Source organism: Nuphar pumila, chromosome 1 (assembly GCF_984573655.1).
Source record: "Nuphar pumila chromosome 1, dmNupPumi1.hap1.1, whole genome shotgun sequence".
NCBI lineage: Eukaryota > Viridiplantae > Streptophyta > Magnoliopsida > Nymphaeales > Nymphaeaceae > Nuphar > Nuphar pumila.
The window spans coordinates 117,851,903-117,871,427 of record NC_143249.1 but is presented as its reverse complement, the minus strand read 5'-3'; positions in this window follow the sequence as shown (position 1 = coordinate 117,871,427).

Here is a 19,525-nt window from a genome sequence, read left to right as displayed (position 1 = left end):
AACCTTATGTCAATTTTTGCAGAGTTTAGAGAATAAATTAGAAGACTTCCCCTAATTTTTTGGGAATTTATTTCCCCTTGTTCGCTATTCTAAATTGCCGAAAACATTAGGCAAGACTTGCCCTATTTTTGTCTACAAAGATCTACTTTGGTAACCTTACATAAATAGATTCCTGGTAAAGGCTTGGAAAATTGCACCTTATTTTTCATGTACTAGGTTTGGGTATGTTCATATCCGTGTAGAATCAATGCCAGAGAGTCTGCAACTGTAATATCCAAGAGATTTTTACAAATTTTCTATGATTATTGGACAAATAAAAGTGGATGTTTTCCTAAATATGGTTTGCAATTTTAATTTATATTTAAATTGCATTTAAATTTTGAGTATAATTAACTATTAATTTTATTTAAATTAACATTTAATTTTAGTCATATTTAAAACAACAATTTATTTTAATTATAAGTAAATTGGAAACTAATTATAAGTGTATTTAACTTGACACTTGACTTTAATTAGGTTTTAAATAACATTTGATTTTTTTTATAATTATATTAAAAATATTTTATGGACTTAATTAAATCCACATGAGAGTTGGACCTAGTGGGGACCTTGATCCACTTGGAAAAGATCCAAGTGGGAGGTGTGCCCAAGGTAATGGGCCAAGTAGGCAAGCAAGTGGAGGGGATAGCCAATAGGATTGCCCATGTGGAAAGAAGAGAAGCTTCCTCTCCTTTCTCCTCACAAAGGTTGACAACCCATCTCTTTCACTCTTGCAAACCCTAACCCTAGCCTAAATCCTGTATTTGTAGCTCTACATCTCCATCTCATCTATCATCTCAATCTCATCCTTGTGTCTTCTCTTCCTTTTAAGATTTTTTTAGAGGAAGCTTTGCCCCTTATTCTCCAAGAATTCTCTCTCATAAAAGTTTGACATAACCAAACATGAAAGGAAGGCTACCATTTTTGAAGTGTGAAAAAAGCTCTACCATAGCTAATTTTAAAGAAGGCTCCACCATTGCTGAATTTGAAGGAGGCACTACCATTCTGAATTTGAAGGTGTGCCTAAGAAGAACATCACTCTCTCTTCATATCTCGATTTTGGTGGAGACACACCTCTCTCCCATAGTTTTCTTAGAGAAGGAGATTCCTCTTCTCTCCTATATGGTTTTGGAGGTTCTCTCTCTCATGATTTTGGAGGCTCTCTCTCTCATGAATTTTGGAGAAGTCTTACTCACAAATTTGAAAGAGGAGGATTTTCCTTGAATAATTTCAGGAATTCTCTTTTGGTTTTTTATGAGAATTCATCAGGTAGGTGGATACTCTAACCTTGCATGGTTGTAGAGCTCCAAAGCATGTTAATCTAGGTTAATTGCATGTTCAAAATTTTAATTTCATGTTAAAATGATAATTCATATGTTTTAAAATTCTTACATGTGTAGGATTTGAGGGTTTTCCCAAATGTAAATTTTATATACATGTTTAAATATGTTTACATGCAAATCTGAATTTTTAATTAAATGTATGAATATTATTCTACATGAACTACAACATATACATGTGCAAGATTTGGGGTTTTACCAAATATAAATTTTATATGCATAATTTGATGCAATTACATGAAAATCTGAATTTTAATTAAATATATAAATGTTATTCTATATGAATTAGAACATGTACTTGTGTAGGATTTGAGATTTTTCTCAAATATGAATTTTATATGCATGTTTAAGTATAACTACATGCAAATCTAAATTTAAAATAAATATAAAAATGTTATTCTACATGAATTAGATTGTGTACATGTGTTGGATTTGGGTTTTTTCCCAAATCTGAATTATATATGCATGATTAATGGTGTTTGCATGCGAATTTGAATTTTAAATGAATGTAGGAATAATATCCTATATAAATTAGAATTTGTACATGTGTTGGATTTAAGGTTTTTTCCAAATCTGAATTATATATACATGATTAATGGTCTTGATATGCAAATCTGAATTTTTAATGAACCTAGGAATGCTATTTTACATGAATTAGAACATGTATATGTATAGGATTTGAGGATTTTCCCAAATCTGAATTTTATATGCATGATTTAATGCAATTACATCTAAATTTAAATTTTATTTGAATGTAGGAATGTTATTCTATATGAATTAGAATATGTACATGTGTAGGATTTTGGAGTTTTCATAAATCTGAATTATATATGGATCATTGATGGTGTTTACATGCAAATCTGAATTTTAAATGAATATAAAAATATTATTCTACATGAATTTAAATATGTACATATATAAGATTTGGGGGTTTTCCCAAATCTAAATTTTATATGCATGTTTAAGTATAATTACATGCAAATTTGAATTTAAAATAGATGTAGGAATGTTATTTTACATAAATTAGAATGTGTACATGTGTTGGATTTGTACTTTTTTTCAAATCTAAATTATATATGCATGATTAATGGTATTTACATGAAAATATGAATTTTAAATGAATATAAAAATGTTATTCTACATGAATTAGAATGTGTACATGTGTTAGATTTAAGGTTTCCCCCAATATGAATTATAGATGCATGGTTAATAGTATTTATATGCAAATCTGAATTTTTAATAAACGTTAGAATGCTATTCTACATGAATTAGAACATATACATGTGGTTGATTTGAGAATTTTCCCAAATTTGAATTACATAGCCATGTTTAGTTTGATTATGTGTAAATTTGAATTTAAGCCTGGTGGAGAATTATGTTCTCATGCAAATCTAAACCTAGACATGAGTTTGAATTATGTTCCAATAGTATTAGGAATTTGGATTATGTGTGAAACATGTAATTACTCAAATATGAATTTATGAATGTGTAGTGTATCATATTTATAGACACTAAAAATCAAATTTGTGGTAAGTGGTTTGTGTTATGATTAAGAGCCTAGAAAATCAGATTAAAGGCACTTTAGAGTTTATGGACATTGAAATTGTAAAACCTGTAAAATTTTGGAAATTATTGAAATAAATAAAAGTAAATTTTTTTCCTATTGGGTACGCTATTAAATAGAATAAATTTGATCCAAATGGATCTTTGATCTAAATAAAATCATATGGATCCAACATATGGGTTTGGATATGGTAATTGGGTCCGGATCTCTAAAAAAACTGAAATCTAGTTGGAAATTAAAGTTAAATTGTTAGAGATCCAAACTAATAGGGGATCCAAATAGGATATGCGACTTTTTAAGAAACCAGAGTTGATATGAAATAAGAATGTATATAGTTATAAATTTTAATAAAATTCAGGTATAACATGGTGAATAGGGTGGAACGCCCCTAGTGGAACCCACCTAATTAGATGAAAAAAATTTAATTATAGTAAGTTTGAAATAGCTTTTATGTATTGTTTGAAAGTGCTATAATTAAAAGAGAGGGTATTTAAGAGTGAAGAATAGGAAAATAAAAACTTAAATTTGACAATGTTGAATTGCTCTCATACCCCCACATGTTTTATGTATTTAGGTGATTCTACCTTCCTTTTTGACAAACTTTGGTTTACTTTCAAAACCTATATGTTTTCTCTAGTTGAATTTAAGTCAAAGAAAAAAAAAATCATAATGAGAGAAATCAAAGAGGAAAGAAGGAAAAGGGGATCCAAAATTACAATAAGTATTAACTCACCTTATCTTGTACATGTTTTTCTTTTTCAAGATGGCTGCCATGTAAGCATGGCTGAATGAAAATAAACTAAGGGTTGAAAAAAAATAAAAATAAAGTTTTCAAGTAGCCTTAGAGGGATTTTGATATCCAAGTATAAGCTACACATTAATTGGTTTGAGAATCATAATACTTAATTTAAACATTGTGACCTTCTCTAAATAACCATACAAGTTTTCCTTAGTTGACACTAAGTAAAAAAATAATAATAATAATATGTAAGCATTGAAAAAAAAAATCATACACACAAATGGAGGGGGGGGGGGTCAATAAAATTATTTTGGCAACAAGTCCAAAAAAAATAAAAATAAAAGAAAAAAAAAAATTTGGGTTTCCATACCCCCTTACATGTGAAAGTGCAGTAGGATTGAGGCAACGAGCACTAGAGGGAGGGTGAATAGTGCTTTTAAATATCGTCTGCGGAATATTGACGGATTTCGCAATTTGAAAAGCAAACACACAAAGAATACAGTAATTTATCCTGGTTCGGTCTTTCCCGACCTACATCCAGTCCCCAAGCAAAACCCACTTGAGATTTCCACTATCAACCTTGTGTAACTACAAGATCATAGAGACCAAATCCGGTCCCACTTCCAGTAACACACCTACTGAAAGCAAACAACTCCTTTAAACCAAGGAGTCCTTTCTTTTACAGAAAATTGAAATAAGTAACAACTTACAAAATAACCTATGAGCCCTTCTTTTGAATGCAAATGAGATGCAATTGGCTTTTGAGGTTGTTGAAATACTCTACTCACGAATTCACTATTTCTCAAAAGAATTTGAGTGAAAAACTGAAGTGAAAAATATCACATGAGTGAGAAAATGAATATGAGTGAAAAGCACAAAGTAATTGATTCAAATTGATTGAATTGTCATTCTTTTGAGTGTAAAATGCACTCATATTTATAGTTGAAAGTTTTCATACATTCAGGGTATGAAAGGGTGTCAAAACAGTCCATTTTGAACGATCAAAACATTTGAAAAATGAAAAGACACGCCTTTTTAAAGTTTGAGGAAAAACGACAAAATTAGTCGACTGAAACAGTAGTTAGTCGACTAATAATTAGTTATTAGTAGACTGACAGTTATCGTCGGTCGACTGATCTGTTTATCTAGCCATTTGAAAATCTGAAGATTTGAAACTTAGTCAACTAGAGATAAAATTAGTCGACTGATAATATCATTAGTAGACTGAAAAACCTTTCAGTCGACTGCTGCTAAATTTTTCAAAAAATCACAAGTTCTGTCCGGTCGAATGATAAAAGCATTAGTCGACTGCTGCTAAATTTCCAGAAAACACATGTTCTGTCCAGTCGACTTATAAAGTCATTAGTCGACTGCTGCTAAAATTTCCAGAAAACAAATATTTTGTCTGATCGACTGACAATACTTTTGGTCGACTAATTTGACAAAAATGACATTTTAGAAAATATGGCACTAATGGATTAGTCGACTAATAAACAAAAAAATTTAAGAAAAGAGTTTTCTAATAAGATTTTCATTAAGGGTTCTTTTAGAAAAGTTTTTTTAAAGACATTTTAGGTAAAGTGCAACCTAAATATGCACTCTAAGTAAGGCTCTTACACGAATCTTAGACTTTTAATGAATATAACATTTGCACACTAGTCTTCAAAGATTCTTCATCGATATCTTCAATGTCTTCATTGCCTTAGCTGAAATGCAGTTGATTTCACTTGCTCATCATTAAAACCTTGTACTTGAAGTATCATGTACGGATTCATTGTCGTAACAATCTCCCCCTTTTTGATGATGACTAACTTAATCAAAGATGAAGCATTTAGATGCGTAGATGGAGATTTTACTCCCCCTATCAATATGCTGCAAAACATTAAAAGTTAGCACATTCAAAGCACATATATCACATATTGATTGGTTTGCATTTCCATTCATCATTACTTCATGCATTTACAACTTTTTCATAAATGCAATTTTCAATGCTTTCTTTTTCTTAATTTCGCATTTCTCATGCAAGGTCTCTTGCAATTTCCATGCATATATCTAATCTAATTCTATTTTTTTTTCTCCCCCTTTGTCATAATAAAAAAGAGTAAGGGCAGAAATAGCATAAGCAAAATATAAATACACGTTTAAAATATTACAACCCATAAAGTATCAAAGTTTAGTAAAGACAAAAAATAAAGATCAGAAAAGTGAGTTGAGCAAGTCCTTGATTGCAGTAATATCTTTCTGAATCGAAGAAAGTTGTTGAGTCACATCTTCACGAAAAGTGTGTTGATGCAGCTCCAAAGCTTCCAGTCGCTGCAAAACTTCATCATTGTCTTGACTTGTAGAATTTTTTTTTCGTTTTGCTTGAGATGAAGGTGTCGCAGAAGATGGTGGTTCAGAAATTGATGGTTCAGTAGGATCAGATGGTTCAGTTTGATCAACATTTAAAGGAGGCAGATATTTGATTTTCATTCGTTTAAAAATAGTTTGATCAAAGAACTCCTTTTGCTCAATATATTTTTCATTGGTTAAGGGAACTTTGAAATGTCTGAAAAATACGAGTTAGAAGACATCCATAAGGAAGAAAAGGTTTTTGTTTCCACAAATTAGTAAAATACATGTTGGCCCAATTTACAGAAATATTTTCAAATAAGACATAAAGAGCCGTAGATAGATCTGTGGAATAGTAATCAAAAGAATCAGTTTTAGGTAGAACATTATGGGCAAGGATTCGTCCAGCATTGCGTGCACGAGTTTGAAGATTAGTATTTTTGAAAGGAGGACAATGAGGTGCACTTGGAAGAAGATTTTGTTAAAAAATTCTTTCATCATTTAGTTCAACAGTATTGAAAAGAGTGTCTGAAGGTGGAATTTCTAAAATTTCTCTAAGTAGTTTAGAATCAAACTCAATTTCAACATCACGAACAAGAGAGGAAAGAACTCTAGTTTCATGATCAATTTATAAATTTGTATAAAACAAGTGAATCAGAAAAGGATAATGAAGGGTGTCTACACAGACATCAAAAAGATGTGAAATTCCTGGAAATAATTCTCTGATTTTGTAACGAGAAAATAGGTGAAACAGGACATTTCGGCCTAGTAAAATAGGAAGTGCAGAAATCAATCCAAAAGTATCATATAAAAGAGGATTTCGAAGTAATCTGAGAGAAAATCCACGTCTTGCTGAAGGTGTAGGAGGAGGAGAACCTTTTGCAAATGCAGTCTTCAAACGAGGCATGGTTAAAAACAGATTCACTCAAAAAAAATTAGTTGCAGAGAATGATGTTGGCTTCCAAATGACGTCCGGAAAAAAGAAGATGTCCGGCGTTGTGAAGGAGAACCAATGCAACAGAAACAGTGAATAGACGAGGAGGAGTCCACGGTGGATGTCGGCAGATGCGAGGAGGCTGCCACAAGGGGATTCTGACGAGGACTGAAGAGACACCGGTCACGACAAGATGATTCCGGCAACTCCCTGTCACGACCAGAAGAATCTGGTCGAGGAGAGGTTTGAACGGCACTCCGAGGGTTTTTCGGAAGAGAGAGAGAAGAGAGAGAGAGAGGGTTTCGTTTTTCAAAGGGTTTTGTTTAAGAAAAATGAAAAGGTGCGTAAAAATGAAACGATGCGTTAAAAACCAAGGGGTATCAGGTCCTTTTTAAAAATTTTAAAAAAAATATTAGTCGACTAGATTTTTATCGGTTGACTAATAAGGTGCGATTCCTTCTGTAAAATTTTTAAAGCATTAGTCGACTAGAAATTTATCGGTCGACAAATATGGTGCGATTTTGTTCAAAAATCAGCATTTTATAAAACCAAAAATGAGCAAATGCCTAGTTCTCTCCTAATTCTCATAAAATCTTCATTTTTAAGTGGTTTGGTGAAGATATCGACATGTTCTTTAGTGGATATAAAATTTAACGAAATGTCTCCTTTTAACACATGATCTCTTAAGAAATGATGTCTAACTTCAATATGCTTAGTTCTTGAGTGCTGAACAAGATTTTTCGAAAGATTTATAGCACTAGTGTTATCACAATAAATAGTTGTTGTGGAGCAATTCAAACCAAAATCTCTTAAGGTATGTTTCATCTATAGTACTTGTGAACACGCTAAACTAGCCGCTATATATTCTGCTTCAGTTGTTGAGAGTGACACTGAATTTTGTTTTTTACTAAACCAAGAGACTAAGTAATTTCCTAAGAAATGACAAGTTTCGCTAGTACTCTTGCGATCAGATTTACTTCCTGCAAAATCTGCATCACTATATGAAACTAAATCAAAGGAAGATGATTTTGGGTAAAACAAACCAAAATCTGAAGTATCTTTCAAATAATGAAGAATTTGTTTTACTGCAGTTAAATGAGATTCCTATGGATTAGCTTGAAATCTTACACACATACAAACACTAAACATAATATCAGGTCAACTAGCAGTTAAGTATAATAGAGATCCGATCATATCTCTGTAGAGCTTAGTATCTACATGTTACGACAATGAAGCCATACATGATACTTCAAGTACAAGGTTTTGATGATGAGCAAGTGGAATCAACTGCATTTCAGCTAAGGCTATGAAGAAATTGAAGAATTCGATGAAGAATCTTTGAAGACTAGTGTACAAATGTTTAATTCATTAAAAGTCTTAGATTCTTGTAAGAGCCTTACTTAGAGTGCATATTTAGGTTGCATTTCACCTTAAAAGTCTTTAGAAAAACTTTTCTAAAAAGAACTCTCATGAAAATCTTTTTAGAAAACTCTTTTCTTAAATTTTCATGTTTATTAGTCGACTAATAGACTTACCAGTCGACTAATCCTTTCGCGCCATATTTTCTAAAAAGTCATTTTTGTCAAATTAGTCGACCGAAGGTTTTATCAGTCGACTGGACAGAATGTCTGTTTTCTGGAAAATTAGCAGCAGTCGACTAATGGTTTTATCAGTCGACTGAACAGAACATGTGTTTTCTGAAAATTTAGCAGCAGTCCACTAATGCTTTTTATCAGTCGACCGAACAGAATGTTTGTTTTTCAGAAGATTTTTTAGCAGCAGTCGACTAAAAGGTTTTTCAGTCTACTGATGATATTATCAGTCGGCTAACTTTTCTCAAGTCGACTAAGTTTCAAAAGTTCAGATTTTCAAACAGCTCGATTAACAGATCAGTCGACCGACGATAACTGTCAGTCTACTAATAACTAACTATTAGTCGACTAACTGATGTTTCAGTCGACTAATTTTGCCATTTTCTGAAACTTCAAAAAGACGTGTCTTTTCATTTTTCAAACATTTTGATCGTTCGAAATGGACAGTTTTGTTTGCTTTCAGTAGGGTTGTTACTGAAAGTGGGACCAGTTATGGTCTGTGTGATCTTGTAGTTAACAAGGTTGATAGTGGATATCTCAAGCGGGTTTTGCTTGGGGACTGAATGTAGGTCGGGTTAGACCGAACCAGGATAAAATCTTGTGTTCTTTGTGTGTTTGCTTTGAGATTTGCAAAATCATTAAATATTCCGCAGACAATTTTTTAAAAGAACTATTCACCCCCCTCTAGTGCTCGTTGCCTAGATCCTAGTGCACTTTCATTTGGTATTAGAGCACAGGTTTGCTATTACTTTGATTTGACCATCATCTAGCATGGCAACTACAACATCTCAGCACAAAGAAGGATGCTCCTCTGTTCGTCCTCCTCTCTTCGACGGAACAAACTATGGATACTGAAAAGTAAGAATGACAATATTCTTGCAATCCATGGATCTCGATATCTGAAGAGTTGTTTCAGAAAAGTACCAAACTCCATCAACTGATTTCAGGCGATGGACCGATGATGAAAAGAAGACTGCTTCACTAAATGCCAAAGCCATGAATGCATTATATTGTGGCGTTGACAAGGTAAAATTGAATCGCATCTCTCAATGCTCTACAACAAATGAAATTTGGCATACTCTTCTAGTAACTCACGAAGGTACGTCAAAGGTAAAGGAATCTAAAATTGCTTCTTTAGTTCATAAATTTGAATTGTTCAAAATGAAGCAAAATGAATCTATATCGGACATGGTAACTAGAATGACCGATATAACTAACACTTTGAAATCCCTTGAAAAAGAATATTCACAAGTGGATTTAGTCAGAAAGATCTAAGGTGTTTAACTCCTGAATGGGAGAGAAAAACCACTGCTATTGAAGAAGCAAATGATCTCAATACTCTCACTCTTGAAGACTTAGTTGGTAACCTAATGGCATATGAGGTCCAACTTCAAGACAGACAAGAAGAAGAGCCTAAGAAGAAATCTCTTGCTTTTAAGGCTACTTCTGACTCAGAAAATTCAGAAGAAGACGAAGATGAAGATATTGCCCTCATCACAAGGCAATTCAGAAGATTCATCAAAAAGGGAAGATTTCAAAGAAAGGCAAAGAAAACAGATTCTTCCATTCCCAATGAAGTAAAGTGCTTTAACTGCAAAAAGGCAGGACATATCAAGAAAGATTGTCCTCTTCTCAAAATCAAGCCCAAGGACCAATTCAAGAAGAAAAAGGCATTTCAAGCATGTTGGGATGATAGTGACTCTTCTTCCGATAAAGAATCAAATGAAGAAGTCGCCAACATGTGTTTTGTAGCACAAGAAGATTCGGTAAGTCAATTTGACTATGATGAGTTATTTGAAGCATTTAATGATTTATATGCTAAATTTAAGAGTCTTAGTTCTAAAAATAAAGAGTTAAAAACTGAAAATTTAACTCTTGACTCTCAAAATAAAGTGTTACTTCAAGAAATAGAAGATCTCAAGAAGGAAAATTCTTGCCAAGCACTTGAGATAAAAGAAATTGGAGTTAGAACCAATCTCTTACAAAAAGAAATATCTAGTCTTAAAGAAAAGGCAAATGATCTTCTTTCTATAGTGACCAAATTCACAAATGGTCAAGAGAATCTAGAAAAACTTCTTGGTTCTCAAAGATGCTCGGTTAATAAAACCGGATTGGGATATAGCTTCTTTGATACTCAAAATAGACCAAACTATGTGGTGAAAAATCAAAGACATTATTCTCAACCTTTTGTGCATAGAACTAAACTTTCTAGTTCTAATAGAAATGCATCTAGATATGATTATTCTAGACATGTTTATTCTAAATCCTTTTATAGAAAGAATATTTATTATCAAAGGAAACCAAAATCCAAATGGATATGGGTTCCTAAGACTAACTCTCATGGACCCGAAAATAGAAAGGGGTCAAATGCTCTGTTTTCTGATTTTGTTGTAGGTACACAACATAAGGAGCAAATGGATATTGGACAGCGGTTGTTCCAAACATATGACTGGAAGGCCGGAGTTATTTTCCACCCTTCAAAATAAGGATGGAGGAACCGTCACCTTTGGTGACAATAACAAGGGAAAAGTGATAGGTATTGGTAATATTGGTAATCTAAAATTTCCCTTGATAGAAAATGTTCTTTTAGTAGATGGTTTAATGCATAATTTAATATCTATCAGTCAATTATGTGATAAAGGTTTTCATGTTTCTTTTGAAAATGATTTATGCTTAATTTCTGATTTTCAATCTAAAAAGATCATTTTTAAAGGTAAAAGAAGAAACAATGTGTATGAACTATATCTAGATGAATTACCCTCTTTTAAAAATGTCTTATTGTTTCAAATAAAATTCAATGGTTATGGCACAAGAGACTCAGACATGTTAACTTTAAAATTATTTCAAAGTTATCCAAGAATGATCTTGTAAGAGGCCTACCTAGAATACCATATAAAAAGGATCACTTATGTGATGCTTGTCAAAGGGGTAAACAAATCAAGAGTTCTTTTAAAGCAAAAGATATAGTTTCAACAAAACGTCCTCTTGAACTTTTACATTTAGATCTATTTGGACCATCTAGAATTCAAAGTTTGAATGGTAGCAAGTATGCTTTTGTTATAGTAGATGATTATTCTCGGTTTATATGGGTGATTTTTCTAAAAAGCAAAAATGATGCTTTTTCAGAATTTTCTAAACTTTGTAGAAGAATTACAAATGAAAAATCTACATCTATTATTAAAATTCGTAGTGATCATGGTGGTGAATTTGAAAATGAATCTTTTCTAAAGTTTTGACAATTACATAGTATATCTCACAACTTTGCTTTTCCTAGAGCGGCTCCACAAAATGGAGTTGTTGAAAGAAAGAATAGAACTTTGCAAGAATGTGCTAGAACCATGCTTCAAGATTAAAATTTACCAAAATACTTTTGGGCTGAAGCAATTAATACAGCATGTTATGTCTTAAATCGTGTTCTTATTCGACCAATTTTACATAAAACATGTTTTGAATTATATTATGAACGTATACCAAAGATCTCATATTTCAAAAATTTTGGTAGTAAATGTTTTTTGTTAAATACCAAAGATAATCTTGATAAGTTTGATTCAAAATCAAATGAATCAATATTTCTTGGATATTCTTCTAGAAGTAAAGCATATCATATTTTCAATAAAAGAACATCTTGTATTGAAGAATCTTTACATATTGCATTTGATGAGAATTGTGAGTAGGTTATACCTCTAAGCGAAGGAGAAGAAGTAATACTTCAAGAAGAACCCTTGATAGAGAGTACTTCTCAAGAAAATATTCCTCTTCAACCGGTTTGGAAAGAAGTTCCTAATCATCCACATGAACAAGTTATTGGTGAAATAAAGAGTGGTGTCCAAACTAGAAGGCAGTTAGAAAAATATATTGCAAATATTGCTTTCATATCTAAATTAGAACCAAAGAATATCAATGAGGCTTGTGTTGATGAATTTTGGCTTTTGGCCATGTCTGAAGAACTTAACCAATTTACTAGGAATGATGTTTGGGATGTAGTTGATAGACCAAAGGATCATCCGGTAATTAGAACAAGATGGGTCTTCCGAAATAAGCTGGATGAAAATGGTGAAGTCATTCGTAACAAAGCAAGGCTAGTGGCACAAGGCTATAATCAAGAAGAAGGCATAGATTTTGATGAAACCTATGCACCAGTGGCTCGATTAGAGTCAATTCGAATGATGCTTGCTTTTGCTAGTTACATGAACTTCAAGTTATATCAAATTGATGTTAAGAGTGCATTCTTAAATGGACACATCAATGAAGAAGTTTATGTAGAGCAACCTCCAGGCTTTGAAAATGAGAAATATCCAGAAAAAGTCTACAAATTGAAAAGAGCTTTGTATGGACTCAAACAAGCACCAAGAGCATGGTATGAAAGACTACGAAATTTTCTAGAACAATCTGGTTTTTCCATTGGTCGGGTAGACTCCACTTTATTTATTAAAAATCTTAATTGAGATATTCTTATTGTACAAATTTATGTTGATGACATAATATTTGGTTCTACTAATGATTCTCTTTGTAAAGAATTTGCTAAAGCTATGCAGGAAGAGTTTGAAATGAGCTTGATGGGCGAATTAAACTACTTCCTTGGACTTCAAATAAAGCAAACTGAAGAAGGAATCTTCATCAATCAGGCTAAGTATACAAAAGAACTTCTCAAGAGATTTGGGATGGACTCATCGAAATCAAGAAGGAATCCTATGAGTACAACTACTTCTCTTGATAAAGATGAAAATGGTAAAAGTGTAGATACTAAGCTCTACAGAGGTATGATCGGATCTCTATTATACTTAACTCCTAGTCGACCTGATATTATGTTTAGTGTTTGTATGTGTGCAAGATTTCAAGCTAATCCAAAGGAATCTCATTTAACTGCAGTAAAACAAATTTTTCGTTATTTGAAAGATACTTCAGATTTCGGATTGTTTTACCCAAAATCATCTTCCTTTGATTTAGTTTCATATAGTGATGCAGATTTTGCAGGAAGTAAATCTGATCGCAAGAGTACTAGTGGAACTTGACATTTCTTAGGAAATTCCTTAGTCTCTTGGTTTAGTAAAAAGCAAAATTCAGTATCACTCTCAACAACTGAAGCAGAATATATAGCGGCTAGTTTAGCATGTTCACAAGTACTTTGGATGAAACAGACCTTAAAAGATTTCGGTTTGAATTACTCCACAACAACTATTTATTGTGATAACACTAGTGCTATAAATCTTTCGAAAAATCCTATTCAGCACTCAAGAACTAAGCATATTGAAGTTAGACATCATTTTTTAAGAGATCATGTGTTAAAATGAGATATTTCGTTAAATTTTATTTCCACTAAAGAACAACATGCCGATATCTTCACTAAACCTCTTAAAAATGAAGATTTTATGAGAATTAGGAGAGAACTAGGTATTTGCTCATTTTTGGATTTATAAAAATGCTGATTTTTTAACAAAATCTCAAAATCGCACTATATTAGTCGACCGATAAAATTCTAGTCGACTGGTGTTTTAAATTTTGGAATGTATCGCACCATATTAGTCGACCGATATATTTCTAGTCGACTGATGATATTTTTAGAATGAGTCGCACATTCTTAGTCGACCGATAAAGATTTAGTCGACTAAAATTTTAAAAAAAAAAAATTTAAATGAAGGGACCCGATACCCCTTAGATTTTTAAAACACCCGTTCTTTTTAAAATAAGCATTGTTTCACTTCGTTTTCGTATCTTTTCGTTTTTCTTAAAAACGAAAACCCTTAAAAACGAAAACCCCTTTTGGTCTCTTTCCTCTCTTTCTTCCGAAAAATCCTCGGAGTGCCGTTCGATTCCATCTTCGCCGGGATTTTATTACCGTAACAAGGAGACGCCGGAGTCTTCTGGTCGTGATCTTGAAACGCCGAAATCCTCCTGTAGTAACTGGCGCATCTTCAAAACACGCCGGAACCCTCTTGTGTGACAGTGCATTGCCGGAATCCCCTTGTGGCCGACTTCTTACTCGTCGTCAGCCATTGTATCCTCCTCTGGTTCTGTTTCACATCGCCGGACAGCGTTCTACTTCTGCCGGAAATCATTTGGAAGCCGTCATTGTTTTTGGTAACTCTATTTTTTAACCATGCCTCGTACGAAGTCTGCATCTGCAAAAGGTTTAGGTTCTCCTCCTCCTACACCTTCTTCAAGACATGGTTTTTCACTAAGATTACTTCGCAATCCTCTTCTCTATGATACTTTTGGATCAATTTCTGCACTACCTATTTTACCAGGCCGAAATGTTCTATTTCACTTGTTTTCTCGTTACAAAATAAAAGAATTATTTCCTGGAATTTCACATCTTTTTTATGCTTGTGCAGACACCCTTCACTATCCGTTTCTTATTCACTTGTTTTACACGAATTTACAAATGGATCATGAAACTGGAGTTTTGTCCTCTCTTGTTCGTGATGTTGAAATCGAGTTTGATTCGAAATTACTTGGAGAAATTCTTGAAATTCCACCTTCAAACACTCTTTTCAACACTATTGAAATGAATGATGAAAGAGTTTTTGAACAAATTCTTCTTCCAGGAGCACCTCACTGCCCTCCTTTCAAAAATACTAATCTTCAAACTCGTGCACGCATTGCTGGACGAATCCTTGCCCACAATGTTCTACCCAAAACTGGTTCTTTTGATTATTATTCCACAGATCTATCTACGGCTCTTTATGTTTTATTTGAAAATATTTCTGTCAACTGGGCCAATGTGTATTTTACAAATTTGTGAAAACAAAAACCATTTCTTCCTTATGGTTATCTTTTAACCCGTATTTTTAGACATTTCAAAGTTCCTTTATCAAATGAAAAATACATTAAGCAAAAAGAGTTCTTTGATCAAACAATTTTTAAAAGAATGAAAATTAAATATCTGCCTCCTTTAAATGTTGATCAAACTGAAACATCTGATCCTAATGAACCATCAATCTCTGAACCTTCACCTTCTGTGACACCTTCATCTCATGCAAAAAGAAAGAAATTTTTGACAAGTCAAGACCATGATGAAGTTATGCAGAGACTGGAAGCTTTAGAGCTGCATCAACATACTTTTCGTGAAGATGTGACTCAACAACTATCTTCGATTCAGAAAGAGATTACTTCAATCAAGGATTTGCTCAACTCACTTTTCTAATCTTTGTTGTCTGAACTTTCATACTTTATGGGTTGTAATATTTTAAACTTGTATCTCTATTTTGCTTATGCTATTTCTGCCCTTACTCTTTTTGATTCTGACAAAGGGGGAGAAAAAGATGATAGCAATTACATTGAAATTGCAAGAGATCTTGCATGAGAAATGCAAAATTAAGAGAAACAGAAAGATTTGAATGAATGTATTTCTAAATGCATGAAGAAATGATGAATGGAAATGCAAACCAATCAATATGTGATATATGTGCTTTAAATGTGCTAACTTTTAATGTTTTGCAGCATATTGATAGGGGGAGTAAAATCTCCATCTATGCATCTAAATGCTTCATCTTTGATTAAGTTTGTCATCATCAAAAAGGGGGAGATTGTTACGACAATGAAGCCATACATGATACTTCAAGTACAAGGTTTTGATGATGAGCAAGTGGAATCAACTGCATTTCAGCTAAGGCTATGAAGAAATTGAAGAATTCGATAAAGAATCTTTGAAGACTAGTGTGCAAATGTTTAATTCATTAAAAGTCTTAGATTCTTGTAAGAGCCTTACTTAGAGTGCATATTTAGGTTGCATTTCACCTTAAAAGTCTTTAGAAAAACTTTTCTAAAAAGAACCCTCATGAAAATCTTTTTAAAAAACTCTTTTCTTAAATTTTCATGTTTATTAGTCGACCAATAGACTTACCAGTCGACTAATCCTTTCGCGCAATATTCTCTAAAAAGTCATTTTTGTCAAATTAGTCGACCGAAGGTTTTATCAGTCGACTGAACAGAACATGTGTTTTCTGAAAATTTAGCAGCAGTCGACTAATGCTTTTCATCAGTCGACCGAACAGAATGTTTGTTTTTCAGAAGATTTTAGCAGCAGTCGACTAAAAGGTTTTTCAGTCTACTGATGATATTATCAGTCGACTAACTTTTCTCAAGTCGACTAAGTTTCAAAAGTTCAGATTTTCAAACGGCTTGATTAACAGATCAGTCGACCGACGATAACTGTCAGTCTACTAATAACTAACTATTAGTCGACTAACTGATGTTTCAGTTGACTAGTTTTGCCGTTTTCCTGAAACTTCAAAAAGACGTGTCTTTTCATTTTTCAAACGTTTTGATCGTTCGAAATGAACAGTTTTGATACCCTTTCATACTCTCAACGTATGGAAAAACTTTAACTATAAATATGAGTGCATTTTACACTCATTACAACAAGAATTCAATCGATTTGAATCATTTACTTATTGCTTTTCACTCCTATTCATTCAAGTATTTGTTTTCTCACTCACGTGATATTTTTACTTCAGTTTTTCACTCAAATCACTTTGAGAGATAGTGAATTCGTGAGTAGAGTATTTCAACAACTTCAAAAGCCAATTGCATCTCATTTGCATTCAAAAGAAAGGCTCATAGGCTGTATTGTAAGTTGTTTCTTTTCTGTAAAAAGAAGGACTCCTTGGTGTAAAGGAGTTGTTTGCTTTCAGTAGGGTTGTTACTGAAAGTGGGACCAGTTATGGTCTGTGTGATCTTGTAGTTAACAAGGTTGATAGTGGATATCTCAAGCGGGTTTTGCTTGGGGACTGGATGTAGGTCGGGTTAGACCGAACCAGGATAAAATCTTGTGTTCTTTGTGTGTTTGCTTTGAGATTTGCAAAATCATTAAATATTCCGCAGACAATTTTTTAAAAGCACTATTCACCCCCCCTCTAGTGCTCGTTGCCTAGATCCTAGTGCACTTTCAAATACATCTTTTCACAATTTATCTTTTCTTACATAAATGCTTATGTATTATGAACCAAAATTTCTTACATAAATGTTTGTGTATTATGAATTAATTCATTTTGTCTTTTTCTTTCATATTTGAAATCATTAGCTTTTATATCTTTTCAAGTTATCTTTTTCATAAATGCATGTTAGAAGGTACAATTAATGCTTTTGAAATCATGAGCTATTATATCTTGTCAAAATGTCTTTTTCATAAATGCTTGTAAGAAAGTACAATTAATGCTTTTGAAATCATGAGCTATTATATATTGTCAAAATGTCTTTTTCATAAATGCTTGTAAGAAAGTACAATTAATGCTTTTGAAATCATGATCTATTATATTTTGTCAAAATGTCTTTTTCATAAATGCTTGTAGGAAGTACAATGATTTGTTTTAAAAATGTGTTTTTAAAATGCTACAATATACATAATGTATCCTTTTATAAAAGCTTAACTTTTTGTAAATAAATGGCTTGTATGATTTCAAAGCGTATAGTCTAATATGAAATATGCATGCTTCTGAAGGTTCTGTTACATATGATTCTAAAGAAGAAAAACCTCTTCATCTTGAGGTAGCCGATCTTCTTAGATAATCTTTATGAATGTATGACCCATCAAGCTTTTTCTTCAAAGTAGTATGATTGTATCAAATAGTTGCACTTGATCAAGTTGTCTTCACTCTTCTTAAGTGAAATAACCTTCCATCAAATACTCTTTAAATACATAACACATCATATCCAGTCATAATATAACATATTCAGTTTCACATATGAAAGCATATCATATTTATCATATCTCATGAAAGCATATCATGTATTTATCATGTATCATATATATGCATCATGAAAGCATATCATATTTATCATATGTATCATCAAAACATAGTTTCTCAACAAGTTCAACGACATCATGGGATTACCGGAGCCAGCTGGTCAGCCAGATGATCCTGTCGAGCAACAATTCTTGATCAATGTCAAAGGGGTGGATATTCGAGATGCCTTATCCAGAGCAACCGAGAGTAGATCTTGGCCACTCACTGAAGTTGATGGAAGTCAGTTCATTGATCTATTCAGGCTCTACCACAAGTATGAGGTATATGAGGAAGTTGACACTTTATCCTGAGCAGCCAAGGAAAGGATTCAACACGCCATAGTTCTATGCACAGTAGGGTTAGCTTTCTTTCAACCGGCAGGAATCAGTTCCTCGCTCCACCTTTGCATGTGGCAAGCGCTACCGATTACTTGGTTCATTCTTCTGTGTCAATTATTAGTCAGAAAGGTGTCTGAGACAGTTTTCGCAGCGGCAGGCTCATGTCAACACTCATTTTCCAACAGGTATCATGCCGAAATTTGATCTACAGTCAGACCAGTGGTCTGAAGCATACCATGATTACACTTGGGATTCTTTCATTCCTCTTTCCATATTTCTGGGACCCAATGTATCTTCTGAATATCAAGAGTGGTGGCAAACCGTCTGTCCACCCACTCTTTGTCTTTGATCTGTCATCAATAAAATTTACTTTTCTATTCTCCTAAAAGTTTCATTCCAAAGTTTATTTTTCGACCTCATCCCTACTAATGAGACATTTTTTTTTCAAATGTCAAATATTTCTCTATTTTTTTTCTTCAATATCTTTTATCATGGTTGACGACCTCGCCTAGGTAATAAGGCATATTTTCAGTTATTATGAAAATAATAACGCAATTGTTTCAATTCTTGTGAGGACCCAATCCCTGGTAATGGGATAATTTCTCTAAATTGTCTACCAAAATCTTCAATTATTTCTTTACTCAATAAACTTATCCTAAAAACTTTTTCTGCAATCTAACCATCCCTTTATCTCTGCAGAAAACATTGACATTTGACATGGTTCAGACAAGGACGGGGAAGAAAACCGTTCAGCAGCACAGTGATAGTGAGGCAAAAGAAATGAACTCCCCCAGATTATCCAAAGGATAGGGCCAAGAAGTAGAAGACGACATTGATCCAGCCATATACAAGCTGTTTCAGAAAATGATGACAAAAATGATGTCTGAACAAACTGGGACAGGTCCAAAGAAAGTATCCTCCAA